This window comes from Meleagris gallopavo, chromosome 1 (assembly GCF_000146605.3).
Source record: "Meleagris gallopavo isolate NT-WF06-2002-E0010 breed Aviagen turkey brand Nicholas breeding stock chromosome 1, Turkey_5.1, whole genome shotgun sequence".
In the NCBI taxonomy this organism is placed as follows: Eukaryota; Metazoa; Chordata; class Aves; order Galliformes; family Phasianidae; genus Meleagris; species Meleagris gallopavo.
In genome coordinates this window covers 131,446,387-131,460,162 of record NC_015011.2, presented here as the reverse complement: position 1 = coordinate 131,460,162, position 13,776 = coordinate 131,446,387, and positions in this window count along the sequence as shown.

The following is a 13,776-nucleotide window of genomic DNA, read 5'->3' as shown; positions in this document are numbered from 1 at the left end:
GCTCCTTCCAAGGCAATCAATAGAGCATCACTGTTCTGGCAGCAACGGGCCCCAGGGGCTCAGTCCAAAAACCAGCAGCCATAGCTGCAAGACAGCACAAGGTCAGAAGGCCAGTGCTGCCAATGGGATGTCGATGGCTGAACACCAGCAGGTTTTCAGTAGGTAATGAGGCTGATGATAACAGTGCCTCAAAAGCTGATAGCAGTCAGGAGCAATGCTATCATTGCCAGTAACCCCCTGAAGGCACTGCCTTGTCTATGTGTAGCTGACTGTCCCTACTGTGTTAAAATCAGAAAAACTTGGGCTGTTTGGGTTCTCCAGATACGGTCCAGCTCAAGCCCGACCCAAAGCAGGGTCAGCCTGGGTCGGGTTGGCTGTATGGTTTCAGGCCATTGCTGACAAGATTAGACCTAGAGTGGGATCAGGTCTTCTCCAGAGGAAAGCAATGCTTAAGCATCCAAAAGAGTCTGTGGCACCTAAACAGCTAAAAGGTGCCTCTCTTTTAAGGGATGTTTTTTTATTTTTCAGGTACTACAGAAGACTTCAATAAAAGGTAATTTCTGGAAAAGAACGAGGCTCTTTGAGATTTCCAGGAACTATAGCTGACAGCAGCTTCAGGAGTGTCTGTTTTGGTGCTACTTTGACCTGGAAAGGGCATATTCAAGTACCATCTAAGTTCTTTGCCTCTATCTGAAAGTCACAGACAGTAATCTCTTCAACTTCCAATGTGGCTCAGGAGTGTCCTGCTAGAAGCTGCCAGAGTTTGACATAGGTATGGATTTTTCTGCTTGAACCTCAAGCAACTGAAGGTGGGACAAAGGCAGGATGTACTTATATTTGCTTTTAAAAAAATGTTGTACAGGAAGTTTGCATTTGCAAAGGGGAAAAAGAATTTCAGTACTTAGTGAAAAGTTCTAACTTTTCAAATCTCATTTCGGAATATTTCTGTGGCCTATCTTGACGTACTAATTTGTCAGGGAGTTGGTTTAGTGTTCCTTCTTCCAAACCCTCCTGAAACCTCTTGTTCTCTATAGCTGCTCTAGGTCCTCCAGTGACCAGGACGTGATAGGAGCAGAAATTGTTCTGATAGCAGTTTTCATTCTGCAGTGTTAAATGGCCTAGAAATGCGATGGTTGAATACAAAAGCTACCAACTAGACGAATCTCAGCGCTGCAGGAGGGAGAAACTCTCATTTAGCTGCAACTAATTATTGATACCTTTGTGTCCTACACTTGTGCTTTCTCTGCCTGTCTGATATCAAGTTGCCTGAATCACAGAATGGTTTGCATTGAAGAGAGCTCCAAGCCCACTCAGCCCCAACCCCTGCTGTGAGCAGGGCTGCCCCCCACCAGCTCAGCTGCCCAGGGCCCCATCCAACCTGGCCTTGAGCACCTGCAGGGATGGGGCACCACAGCTTCTCTGGGCAGCTGTGCCAGCGCCTCACTGCCCTATGAGTGAAGAATTTCCTCCTAGAATCTAATCTAAACCTGCCCTGTGTTAGTTTAAAACCATTCCCCCTTGCTCTATCACTACTGGATCGTATAAAAGCTCAGTTCCCCCTCCTGCCTGTGAGCTCGCTTTAAGTACTAAAAGGCTGCAGTCAGTTCTCTCCAGAGCCTTCTCTTCTCCAAGCTAAACAAGCCCTGTTCCCTCAACCTTTCCTCATAGGAAAGGTGCTCCAGCCCTCTGATCATCTTAGTATCCCTCCTCTGGATACACTCCAAGAGCGGAGTGCTATCAAGGGTCTTTCCTTCTCCACTCCTCACCCTGGCTCACCTCTACAGCATCACCACTGTGTTTAACATCTCCATTATCAGTACTTTGAAGCACGTGTTCTGTGTTCATGCAAGGTCTACGTGTGCAGATCTTGCACTATAAGCTCATTAATTTGCCCTTTCCGAAGATACCGTGTGTTTTCTATGTTCCACCTCTAGTGTTTTAGAAAACATCACATTACTTCCTTCTATTAATTCAGAAACAGTAAGAAAAATCCCACTCCCACATAAAATGTCAAGGATCTCAATCAGTGCATCTAAGTTCAAAACCAAAGTTATCCCTCAAATATTTATTTGCTTTAATTATTCGTATTCGATATTTAAGGTTCAGCACAATTGGGATTTGCTTTTGAAGAGCTGATTCAAGAGAACAAATACAAGAACATGAGATCTGGGAGGTCTGTGAACAATCACACAGGGAGTGAGAGGGAGCACTTGGAAGGAAAATAGAGGAAGGGATCAGCATGCTGTGTCTTAACAGGATAGAAGTCGCAGAAATGGCACCAGAAATCCAGAGGAAGGTGAGTGGTAGGATGAAGAAAGGAATGAAAGCAAGGCAGAAGAAGGGAAGAGGTGAAAGGAAAATAAGATGATGCAGCCAGTGCCCACCCAGATTTTAAGGCAGCGTTTCCAGCTGGAGACCTTCACAAATGCTGTGGCTTTGTCATCATCGCCCAAAGAATCAGATACAATCTCCATCCTCCTCCCACTCCCCTTCCTCCTTCCTCTCCTGTTCCCTGTGCCTCACTCAGACTGCAAGACCTGTGCTGTCGTCTGAAATGCAGGTTGCTCCTCCCTCTCAGTACCAGTGGCTAGAAGGTGCCGGGCATATCCTCAACAATCTCAAGACATTTCTTGGTTCAGATATATACAAAAAAGATAATAACATGTCTCCTTAATAAATATGAAACAGACTTAATACCATCTAATCACTGCACCTGTATCAAAAGGCAGAAGGAAAAATATAATTAAGACTCCAGAATTAGATGGGGCAAGAATAACCTAATAATAGCTACCTCACCAGTAGGCATAGCAGTTATAATTGGAAAATTAAGTGTGACTGCACTGGTGGAAGCCATGTGAGCAGCAAGTATTAACTGACCTTGTGACAACCTGCATAATAGCTTCACTTCATCACCCATCTTTTTCAATTTCCTTCTTGCAAAAGATTAGCAGGATTCTCCCTTAGAAGAAAAAGATGACTTGGCTTCATGATGGAGTTAGCCACTTAAGGCAGCTTGTGGCATTTCATATGGATAAGTTTGGTTTTTAGATCTATGCAGACAACAGATGATTCCCATTAGTTCTTCAGTGTGACTGAGCCCTGGCCTGCTGTCAGTGTGCATTTTCGTTCAGCAATTGTTCTATGTGAGAGATGGTGTGGGCTCTTGGGCTTTGGGAACTGCTGCTAGCCAGGTACGGCTTGGAGCTTAACTTTGCCTAGAGACTGGTGTGGGGACATGGGAATCTGCCAGCAGCTTATGCACAGGTAAGGACAAGATTTCCCTATTTACAGCACTAACACTTCTGAAACTTATTTACATTTCCCAGTACTGTCTTCAGACAATTTTTCCTTCCCCTCCATTCTTTGGTGGTTACTTATAAGATGAAGGGCCTCCTGGTAGACGTATTTTATCTACCAGGACAGGTGCTGTGGAAATCTGTGCTGTTCACACCTTCCGTTCAGTAGAACTCACTGCTTGTTATGGTTTAACCCAGCAGGTGGCTGAGCACCACACAATTGTTTGCTCATTCCCCCCTTCCCAGTGGGATGGGGGGAGAGAATCAGGAAAACAAAGTGGAGCGTATGGGTTGAGATAAAACTATTTACTAAGATAGAGGAAAGGGAAAAGATAATGGTTATGACTATATACATATATGTCTATATATGAATGTATATAACAAGTGATGCACAAGCAATTGCTCACCATCCCCCAATCAGAGCCCAGCTAGCCCCTGAGCAGTGGAACAGAGAGAGATGCACTCCACACCCTTCAAAACTCCTTCCTCATGATGTCATATGGTATGGAATATCCCTTTGGCCAGTCTAAGTCAGCTATCCTGATTCTGTCCCTTCCCAGCTCCTTGGACCCTTCACTGGGAATGGCCTTGGCTCTGCACAGCACTGCTTAGCAGCAATCACAAACATCAGTGTGTTATCAGCGTTGTTTTTTTCTTAGAACCAAAGCATAGCATCATACCAGACATGAGAAGGAAACAGTTCCATCACAGCTGAAAATAAGGCACTGCTCTAACAATTATTCAGCCAAACAGGCCAGTTCCATACATTTTTAAAAGGCAATTGCGCCAGCAGCTTTGTCAGTTTAATTTTCTTTTAATAGTTTTGAGTTTAGTACATCAACATCCTGAGTACATAAATCGTAGAAATTAAAACACATTTAGCAAGCTTTGGATAAACTCAGGAATGGTAGAAAACTGCATTTGCGTCAAGATGTAAGTACACAACTTTGAAAACAAAAGGACTCTTTGAAGAGCATTACATTGATCCAGATCCCAGAGGAGTACTTTTATGGAACTATATTATAATAACCAACTATAAATAGCAACTCAGCATTGCAAAGTTCTGTATTTTCAATGAATGTGAGGTCAAGAATGGGTAATATTGCAAGGAGAGAGTCTGCTTGCATTCAGAGGAAGTGTTAAAGACTTTTGGGGTCTTCTTCAACAGCTTTGGGTTGAAAAGGTAAAAAAAAAAAAAAGACTGATTTTCTGAGGAAATTTTTCTCTGAGTATGAGACTCAAAGCAGAAACATTTTTTTCTGAAGGGTACACAGAGCTGAGCGTTGCAAGGACCTGCAGAGGTGTGAAAACATCAGTTTTGGACACAAACTTAGCGATTCCTCCTCTGTCCAAACGTGTTGGAGTTTACCTGTGGGCAAATATTTTATCAGATCTGTGGAGCAGACAGATTCCAGCTCTGTTCCTGATGTCAGTGAAGCATCATCTGACTGCCCCCTGCATACTGGGACGTGCTCTCACACCTTGCTGCCGGCATACTGGAGCATCTGCTGCCCCTGTGGGTGCATTGCTGCATCCCTGAGCACACGACTTGCCATCCCCCATTACACAGCCTCCACGCTGGTCCTCTGAAATACAGCCAGGAATGGTGCACAGGCTGTCATTTATGTCGTCTCTAGTATCTTTAGTTTCAATAAACAGAAAGCTGGACGCAGCATCCTTTTTTTAAGTTCCTCGTGCATCATGGTCATACTCTGCCTTTCAAGGTGTCTATCAAAATAAATCATTTCATTTTCCATCACTCTGCAGCAGAAGAAGAGTGTCCTGCACCCTACGCATCCCTTTGGGCCACCTCTTTCATGGTGTCTACAGAAATGGTACTGAGGATGTGAAGGAGTGCTGCTCTCTGTGCATTTAAATACAACATAGGGCCTTGTCTCAAGATGTGCACTCGCTACTGTGTTCAGAATAGGTTTCTTTGTTTTAGATGCACACACTTTGCCTGGCAGCCTAACCTGTTCAGCACTAGCTAAGTAGCAAAGGGGACTTTTTATTATGGGAAATGAATATTTTCTGTTTTTATGACCACAGAACAAGAGTTTATATCATTAATATCAGTGTAGCAGAAACTCATTTCCGCGTACTTTACTGGTACTCAGCCACTACAATTTTATATTTAACAAAACCTAAACCTCCTCTTCTATGTGTGTGAATATACAGTAAGTCTCTGCTGGTAGCTCCATTAACCTCTCCTGGCTCCATTAATTTTGCCCACTTTTTTTATCACTTCCTCTGGAATCCTTTGCCTCAGATGCAAATAACTCCCAGTGGAAGATGGCCTATGCTCAAAACTGGCTTTTCATCCCTGGATAAGAGTCCATGCAAATTAGCTGCTCAGCTAAAATCCAGCTTGCTAAACACCAGTGAAATTATGTCATGGAAACGGATCCCCATAACCTGCCTTCGCTTCTAGCCAGCACTTGTCAGACATGATCACAACAATAGCAAATTAACTTCAGAAAAAAACCCTGACAGGGCAAAGATATTCGGGCAATATTCAAATGAACCACTTAACCTTTTGGTACTAAAAGCTTCCTGCAATAATGAAACATTAGTCATTAACTAAATGTGCTTTGTTAAATATTAGACAAGAGAGCACATTCAATTTAGATCTCACATACACTTAGCAATAAAGAACCATCTGTGTTGAACACAATCTCCAGGACAGGAAGTGTGCTGTGGATGGCACTCCAGTCTATAAAGCTCCGATGTGTTGGGAAAAAGGCACAGCAACCAGCACATCATGGAAAAAAAGCAATGCAGAAGGGAGAATAAGCCTATTTATGAGATTGTTCCTCCTCTCCAGAATTATCCATCTGGAGGAAGCACAAGGGAAAACTGAAGTTAGCTGGTGAGCAGACAAGGAAAACTCTGCTCAAAGCAGGGTGTTACCTTTGCGAAACCCAGCTACAAAGAGTTGTAAGTATCACAGAATCATTAAGGTTGGAAAAGACCTCTCAGATCACCCAGTTCAACCATCAGCCCACCCCCACCACGCCCACTGACCACGTCCCTCAGAGCCACATCCACACGGTTCTGGAACTCCTCCAGGGACGGTGGCTCTTCCTGGGCAGGAGGAAGAAAAGAGAAGGCGAACATCTGAGACGTACAGCATTTTATTTCTTCCTTTTTAATATGCACAGTAATTGACCCACAAATTCACATTAAAACAAGAACCATTATTTGGCTGGCAACAAATTTTTTTCAATTGCCTTTTTTTTTTACTGCTTCACAGTATTTCAGAAAGTGCCTCAGACAGCTCCTGACCAACACCCAGTACAAGTGCCATCTTGTTTAGCATTAATGAAATTTCTCTAGCAAGGTCAACTGTTTCATATTGTTCTGTCAAGACAAGAAAATGCATAAGCACTAAGATTTTAAAGGTTTCAGCCCTTTTGGGAATCCTCTCTGTAAGGATTACTATAGTCAGATGTCTCAGCAGGAACAGCAAGAAAAATATGTAGGAAGAGGAACAAGGTCCTACAGCATACAGATATTTTCTTAACTATATTAAGGCCTTTGGACTCAGAAAAAATGCCTTTCCATTCAACGCTTTTCAATTTCTACTGAGTCCTTTAGAGGGCTCCTCGTCAGCACTTGAAAATTTAGGGTGTTCTTTAGTTCCTTATTTGTGGCATGGATCCAAACCCATAACAAAACAGTTCATATTTAGACAACAACAAAACTAAGTTTCTGGAAACAAACTATGTTTTACACAAAATATAAAAAAACAAATACAGCTATTAAAAACTGTGAGCCATGATTTCTGCATATTTTTGATTTTTTCTGCTAGCTGGTTGCCCCATTCTTTCCAAGGACAGAGATTATCTCAAGATTATCTTGGAAAGTTTATGGAAATTGTGCCAAGGTGAATCATAGGAGACTTTAGCGGGAAGATGCCAGACAGAAACACGTGTCTTAAAAACAGGTGGAAAACAGGAAGACAGGATTTGCTAGAATTCGTCCCGAGTATTTTTTCCTTTCATCTACTTAAGTCACCCTTGCCATCCACAGTGAAGAGCTGAGAATACATTAAACAAAACGTAAAGCTGAACAGTCCTTGTCACAGTACATTATGATATGATGATAGTGCTTTTTCTGAATTGTTCTATTAGGAAAGCTATTTTGAGGGGGAAAAAATGGTTAGCAGTCAAAATATTAGGAAGAATTCTTTGTAAATGCCACCTTTAAAAGTCTACCAGAATAGCTATTGAGAATGTACATATATAGAATAACAATATAGATTAAAAAAAAAAAGTGAGTAGTTTTACTCTGATATCTATCTTTAGCTGAATTTAAGTAGAAAATTTAATCTATTAATTAATAGGTCAACAGGGCTAAGGGCAAAAAGATACCTTTCTAGAATCATACAAGTTTTTGGCTGGTTATAAACAGCTGTATTAAAGGAAACTACTAAACTGAGTCCATAACTGAGGACATACAGATACATCCAGAAATACAGACAGGAAATAACCTGAAGAATGAGGAGTTGTGGGAACACCCACCCAACTTCAGCCATAGAGATACAACTGCGTAGTGTGAAGACAGGACTTCAGTCCTAAAGGGTTCACTCCAGGTGATTAATGAACAGAAATGGTTTTAGGAGCTCATACAACACGGGTTATTTGCATTATGGAAACTGCTCTTACAGACGTGCAGGTCTCTACATTCCATGGACAACAGCGTAGAGAGCTCAGAATCCCCGATACTGAAGATCACTCCATGAAGGCCACTCCTACTTCAGACCACTTTCAGAAGTGCCCTTCTTCGTCTACTTTTATTAAATCAACAGCTTTTTACTTTTCCCAGGTCCACTCTATTCAGCACATTTCCATGGGGACTCTTTGTCCAGCCCTTCCTGGCTCCTTTCTGAAATCCCTGTTAACAACAGCAGGCTAACATTAGATTCTGGCAATTATTACCAACAAATGCTTCTAATGTTAATGATACAATCGCAACGCTGCTGCTGTGGAGAAATAGTACACCTCAGAGAAACTAGGACAGCTGGGCTGAGGAAGCGTTGCTGAATTACCCTTCAGAGGCAAAGAGGAGCCCAGGCTGTGTAATCGTGGTCAGCACATATTTGCAGAGGTAAAGAGTCGTCTCCTGTGATCCTTCTCTAGGGAGATCTCAATTGCAGACAGATGAATGGCTGATGGAGCTGGAGGGCCCTTCGCACAGAGCTCCGCTCAGGATAAGCGTGTTTGTCTGTGGGCATAGATACATGCATAAGCATGCACGTTACATTTGTCAAGGTTTTTACTCCTAACTTGGGTCAATTGTTGCCAGATTTTAAATTTTAAAAAGTTGAGAACTGCTGCTTTGAAGAGATGAAATTGGCTTACGCTTTGCTCAGAGCAGCTGCGGGTGCCTCATCGCTCAAGGCCAGGTTGGATGGGGCCCTGGGCAGCCTGAGCTGATGGGGGGCGGCCCAGCCCATGGCAGGGGTTGGGGCTGGGTGGGCTGTGAGGTCCCTTCCAACCCAAACCTTTCTATGATTCCGTGATTCTATGTATGATACACAGATAGGGTACTTATTTTTTGTTTGCATTTATGCGTTTACGTGCATACCTATATGTATCTGTATTACTCTAACAAAGTTCTAGATTTTGGAGTTGGAAGGGTGGGGAGAAGAGGGGAAAGCAAGAGAAGAACTGCATGTGAACATTTTTGTTTAGGGGAATTGAAGGCATTTAAGGGACCTTTACAAAAATCACATTTAAGAGACCTCTCGTTCATCTTGCGAATAGCACAACAACAGCTTGCAGGAAATGATAATTATCTCCTACTACCACTCGCTGGTATCCTCTAAAATATTCTTTTAAAATATCTAGTGCGTTGAGGTGTGTCAAGTAGCTTTTTCACCATGCAAAGTGTGATAAACAGGATATCTCTCGTAATCAGAAATCTAAAGTATAGGGAATGTAAAGATTAAAAGAGCAGTGCTTTTCTTTAAATGAATGTAATCAATGTGCTTATTAGTTTGCTGCGGCAGAAGGAGAGAGTGGGTGGGTGTTTCAGAGTTGGCACATGTCTATTTGGCACCAGTGAATAGCCTGAGTGTTTATAGAGAGAGCTCTGTGGAATCCCTAGATTCTGCAGATTTCCTTACCAATTTTGTCTCAGATAATTAAGGATTTTAAATAATAAAAGAAAAAAGTTAAAGAAGTACAAGCTCCAGCTGGATCGAAATTAAAAAAAAAAGAAAGAAAAGAAGGGTTTTTACATTCTCAATATTGCCTTAAAACTAAAAATCAGCAGTCAAGCACAATTTGGCTCTTAAAAGTAACTATGGAAAATCGGCACCTGCTTCCTCAACAGATCAACTCCATGGATGTATCTAAAGCTACATCTTCTTAAACTTGTGATTAAAATGTTTCTACAGCTGTTGAACCTGCAAGACACAACCCATAACAGAGTTGGAGTTCAGCTGGAGTCCTTCTGATCTGTACCTGATTGAACTGACCTGAGGCCCTGGCTGAGGTTAGGATAAGGCTGCTGTTAGCCATGGCAACACGTGAGCAACAACCCCAATACCTCCAGGTTCCACTCCCTCCTTCAAAGGAAGATGAAATGTTATAGTAGCCCTCCTTGTCTGAGATAAAAAAAAATACATATATTTGCACAGACACGGTCTACTCATTCTTTAGCCACTCAGCTCATACAGAGCTGGTGAGCAGGTCCAGAAGAATGTCTCTTGTCTTGAGGAAGGGCTTGTTTCACCACAAAGAAGTAATCACTCATTGCACCTCTCCAGTCTCGCTTGCAACAGCAGAAACAAGACATCTGACTGTCTCTCCTTTCTACGGCCCAAGCCCAGGCTCTCACCCTAGAAACAACACAGTTTTATCTACAATGACCAAAAAGCCACAGGCCAGTTTTGACCAACAGATGACATTCATGTACCTATATTAAGTTCCCTAAAGCCCTTGGAGGGCTGGTGGCCAGCTTGGAGCAAAGAGGAAAGCAGTGTAGCTCACTGTGAGCAGCATCTTGAGACATCCAGTGCCACCAGCACTGCTACAGTGGTGAAAAAGCTTGTCTCAGGATACACTGTGAGAACAGTAGCATGTCACAGGCTGCAGGGAAGGACAGGCAAGGTCAGGGATAGTGCCAGGCATCAACAGGCATCAACCCAAGGAGGTTGTGGATGCCCCATCCCTGGAGGCATTCAAGGCCAGGCTGGATGTGGCTCTGGGCAGCCTGGTCTGGTGGTTGGTGACCCTGCACATAGCAGGGGGGTTGAAACAAGATGATCTTTGTGGTCCTTTTCAACCCAGGCCATTCTATGATTCTATGATTCTGATTCTATGATACTCTTATTTGGATTTGCTATAGGAAGCTTGGACACAGCCATAGAATCATAGAATCGTTAAGGCTGGAAAAAACTTCTCAGATCACCCAGTCCAACTGCCAGCCCATCCCCACCATGCCCACTGACCACGTCCCTCAGTGCCACATCCACTTGTTTATTGAACGCCTCCAGGGACAGTGACTGCACACCTCCCTGGGCAGCCTGTGCCTCACTGCCTCACTGCTCTTTCTGAAAAGAAATAATTCCTAATATCCAATCTGAACCTCCCCTGGCAAAACTTAAAGCCATTCCCTCTCATCCCATCTCTGTTACCCAGGAGAAGAGGCCAACCCCCACCTCACCACAACCTCCTTTCAGTTCAGTGTGGAGTGCAGTGAGGTCTCCCCTGAGCCTCCTCTTCTCCAGGCTGAACAACCACAGTTCCCTCAGCCGCTCCCCATAAGATTTGTGCTCCAGACCCCTACAGCTCTGATGCCCTTCTCTGGACTCACTCCAGGGCCTCAATGTCTTTCTTGTACTGAAGGGCCCAGAACTGAACACAGTACTTGTAATGTGGCCTCACCAATGCCGAGAACAGATGGACAGTCAAAAAGACCAAGTGCTAAACGGGCATACAGTGCAACTGCACTCACATGGCTTGAGCTTTACCAACCTCCAACAGCTCACGGTCAGACTGTGAGCAATTTCTCTACCGTCATACACAAGATCTGTAAGAGAGCAGGATCAGCTATTTCCTATATCCTAGTCCAGTGCCATAGGAAATTCTTAACTGTAGCTCTGAATTACTTCAGTCTTTACAGCTCTATGGTTTCCCTAAAATGCTCAGATTATCAGAATTATTTATGGTGGGAAAAAAGAAATTATATCAATCATCTTTTCTAGTTCTAATGCATATAATGTATTCATATAATACCTATATGCCTATATGTGTATATTAATTATATGTATATAATACCTCGGTCAAATACTACTTAATCATTAAATGGTAACACTAGGTTGATCAAGATCTATTTCCTACTTTTACCATAACTAAAATAGGTTGGTACTCTTGGCAAAGTATTATTTTGCCAGATACGTGAAATTAAAAGTTAAGCAAGGCCAGCAGCAATACAGAGTGATAACTCTGGAGAAAAAAAAACTATATACTGCAGATGAGTTGTGTCTTTTTTTTTTTTTTCCAGCCATTGACTTAAGGAGTTAGATGAAATAGTATTCAGAAAAAATTACATGTTTTTTTTTATTTTGTTAAATGCATACCTATTAAATGCACTTTGCCCTCCTATATTTTGCAGTGTAATGACTGGAAAGCTCAGTTGGGCCACCGAAGCCTCGGACAGGAACGTGCATTATGAGTGTAGCTGTAATTCTGGTCCCATATCTGCATCACACCTCCAGTAAGGAAATTCCTTTCCTTTGACGCCAGCGTCAGCTCAAACACTGGAAACTTCCTCCCACCTCCTCCCTCTACTAAAATAAGGATTGTTTTATACTTTATACTTTCACACTCCCTCCAAGACCCACTTTCACACATCCCTATCAGTCCAGTAGGCATCTGAAGATCAACTCCACTCAGATCGACTAGTCCGAACATCAACCCATCACCACCATGCCCACTACCAATGTCCCCCACCTGAGTTCCTGAGTGTACCGAACGGCTGGATATTTTAGGTGTGCAAAACCAGAAGAAATGGCATCTGGAAGAATCAGGCTCAGAACAGATATTTTGCTCATCCTGAGATGTGAGATGCAGTCAAAGCCCCATTCTGTATCCTCTTTTAGTATGCATACTGTCTGGATAGAACACTTTAAATCATATCCTTCAAAGCACTTTCCCAGCTATTCAGATTTGTCAGTTTCGACCGTTTTCTCATGCTATGTTTATTACTCCTAGGGTTTTCAAGACCATACGTTATAAATAATGGCCATGCACAGCACTTGTGTAGGTGAAGCACATTAATGTTGATACCATTCTGCAGGCGGGGTGCGCTAAGCTGCTTCTATGGGAAGTTCCCTGCCCCCTCCTATTTTGATTTTTCTGCTCTATACTTGATGACTAGCAATAAAAATGGATAAACAGAGATCCAAGGGAAATGAAACTACATCTGCTGAACATTCAGAGCCAAAATACACAAGGTGGATAATTTGCATGCTCTATGTAAAAAGTAGTTATGCAGCTTTCTTCCTACTCTTTACATCTCCATAAAACATAATAATGGATTTCTAATTATACATCCAAATAATAGGCAAGCTGCAAGATGCTGGGAGAAAATTGGAAAGGGGGAAAGAAATGAACGAAAGGTACAGATGTAACGAGGGTAGTGACATTTCTATAAAGATGCTGTGATGGTTGCTAAGTAGTCATTTTGAAACAGAGATTTGTAAGTGTTCTAATAGGAGTTTTCATTTTCTGACAATTTGCTACACAGTTGAGTGATGTCAGACTACAATCTGTAATCTACTACAATGACCAAAGAGGAGCTGTTTTCATGACCATTAAAATACATAATTGGTTCCTAAATTGGCAGTCTACAAAAGAAGCCAATCAGATTTATGCCAAACTCAGGCAATGGGTAAAGTCTTGACTGGTTGATTTTGATGATGTTGAACATTTGAGAGCCTTGACGCCGAAGTAACACATTCTGTATGTAAATGACAAGTTCCTTGAGGTAAAAGAAATTTATGGCAGCACATGATTATCCTTTTTACAGGTGGATGATGGCATTTAAAGTGGGCTGCACTGTTGCCTGGAAGAGGCTCAGCATCTTCTGGTGCCAAGTGCAGGGCTGGGACCAGCGGAGCCTGAGGGCAAGCCTCATGCCTGCTTTTTGTGTCTGATCACAGACAGATCTTCCACATCTTTCTGGTCGGTGGCACCCTGTGAATCTCCCAGAGGGGAGACGTAAATGCTCTGCACATTCAGCCCATCAACACCAAATCCACCAGCACACATCAACTCGCTGTAGTGAGATAAGGCAGAGATCACCTGGTAATCTGTTATAGAAACAAAGAAGCAAATGTTTCTCTAAGGAATTTCCCTAAACATCGTTTTCCTTCCTCATTTTGCCTCAGTCAAATAAAATCATTAAGCATCCTTCACCACTCGAGCACAAATGAGTTCTCCAGCCTTGAAGCATGTCCTTTGCTTAA